Source organism: Daktulosphaira vitifoliae, unplaced genomic scaffold (genome assembly GCF_025091365.1).
Source record: "Daktulosphaira vitifoliae isolate Bord-2020 unplaced genomic scaffold, ASM2509136v1 Scaffold_1, whole genome shotgun sequence".
NCBI classification, from domain to species: Eukaryota; Metazoa; Arthropoda; class Insecta; order Hemiptera; family Phylloxeridae; genus Daktulosphaira; species Daktulosphaira vitifoliae.
This window is the reverse complement of record NW_026099572.1, coordinates 59,378,930-59,381,217: the sequence shown is the minus strand read 5'-3', so window position 1 is coordinate 59,381,217 and position 2,288 is coordinate 59,378,930. Positions and strand designations below refer to the sequence as shown.

Here is a 2,288-nt window from a genome sequence, read left to right as displayed (position 1 = left end):
AAAAAAATTATACTGATTTGGTCATTTTTGTTAAAGTTATAACAGTTAACAAAGTTATAAGTTTTATACACTGGACTACAAGGAACTTTCATCAGAAACAAAAATATACTATTCAAAATCAACTTTTCGCAATGTTTTCAAATGTGCAATTAGACTTTTTCTATCACTTCTAAGTTTTAATATTATTAAAAAATAGTATTTGCATATAAAAAAATTTGTAGATAATATTTAATTTTAACAAATTAATGAATTTTTTGTCACTTATGAATAAAAACACTGGACTACAAGAAACATTCATCAGAATCAAAAATATACTATTTTAAATCAACTTTTCAAATTTTCATGTTTTTAAATCTAAAATTAGACTTTTTCTATCACTTCTAATTTTTGATATTATTACTAGCTAGTAAAAAATGAGTATTTACATATAAAAAATAAAATGCAAACATATTATTAGTATTTTGAAATAACATATAGTAGAGATACTACTAGAAGTAGAGATTGATGACAATTTTTTTAGACTTCCTTATATTATTTTTAATTGATTTTACCAAGTACCAAAGTTGTTTTTTTTTAAATAACCTCCTCCAAAAAAAAAATTGTATTTAAAACTTCTTTATTTAATATGTAATTTAAACATGTTAGAAATACTAATTAAAAATTACCTACATAGTTACAAAATTACGTCAAATTTTCTTTTTAATTAAAAATAAATGCTTTGCTCATTTAAATTCCTCAGACCATTAAACAAATTTGTAAATTGAATTTATGAATAATTTCTCGACTTTTAATCATAATGTATTTTGAATAATTTATTAATAAAAATTTTTTCTTTTACACATCACCAAAAAACTTTTTGTTAATTTTTAATTTAAACAAATGTATTTTACTAAAGGAAAATAAAATAAGATTAAATATTGAATGATTGAAACTTGAGTTTATAGTTTTTTGGGCTTTTATGTTGAAATCAAACCACTACTATTTTAATTACTTTCTCAACTTCGCAATTATACTGAAAAACTATAGTATTTTACATTTGAAATTATGACCATACTAATTTTTAATACATCAAGTCCTAAAGTTAATAATAATAAATAAATTGATCAACCTGAATGCATAATTTAAAGCAACTATTGAGATAAATTGTAGTACATTACACATCACTAAATAGAGAATTTCTTTTCTTACATTGAATTAAAATTTATTTCAGAGTTTGTAGTGACCAAGCTTAAAGTAAAATATTTTTAGATTCCTAAATTATCGTAATGTATACAAAAATGTAAAATTTAACTCTACTTCGAATTTTTATAATTTGCTGATCAAGTAGTCACAGGAATTGTTAAAAATATTCTTAATGCTACTTCTAAATTAGGATATAAGTCTTGGAAACAGTACTTATGAATATGTTTTAAAATATCTAGGTGGGTAGCCTTCTCAAATGAGGTCATTAATAATGGGCCCTGATATTTAAAGCTTTCAATTTCAGAGTATAACTCTGTAGCATTCAGATCCCGATCGTACTTTAATGCTAAGTCATTAACCCAAAGTTTTATGTTTTCAGACTCCATAGTTGATAATGAGTTACCTGACAAGAAACTAAAATCAGATGCTATTTGTGACATTTTTTCAAACCTCCAACATAAACTAGAAAGTATAGAATCTAATGCTTCAAAACATTGAGCTCTAAATTCACTTTCTGTTGATTCATAACTTTTATTTTCTCTCTCTGTTGGTTCAACACTTAACTCTTTTTATAGCATGTATATTTATTCAATAAAAGTGTTACTATAGGTCTTACTCAAATCGTTTTATTCGTAGCTGATAGTTTTTCGTATATGATTTTTCTTTAAAAAAATTTGTTGAAAAAGACGCGTTAATAATTTATGCATATTGAACTTTTGTCGCATGAGAGAACTGCATGTGAACTTGAATGTCATTTAGAAGCTATTAAAAGTGCGACCATATCATTTTATCAAAGATTGAAGAAGTTGCGTGTATTTTAAACAGATATTTCTTAAACTGTTCCGGTTGACCCCGCGATTCCGATTTTACTTATAATATTAATTATAATTTAAATGTTTTATGCTTACCAGTATGTTAAATATCGAATTGGATTTAATTAATTAAATTTATAAATGTTTAATATTTCTAAAAATGTGCAGCAGAAACGACAATCACAACTGTAATAAAATACAACTTGTAAAAAATAAACGCTTATGTTTACCAAACTACGCGATCACCAATAAACGACACCTCAAATAAACTGATAACTATAACGAAAAAAAAAA

The 2,288-nt window shown here is 24.0% G+C and overlaps 1 long non-coding RNA gene across 1 annotated transcript in view; it reads left to right on the top strand.

Moving 5' to 3' along the window:
* Window positions 1-2,288, top strand: part of LOC126909308 (uncharacterized) — a 200,797-nt gene that overhangs the window by 197,558 nt on the left and 951 nt on the right. The gene's annotated exons all lie outside the window — the stretch shown is intronic.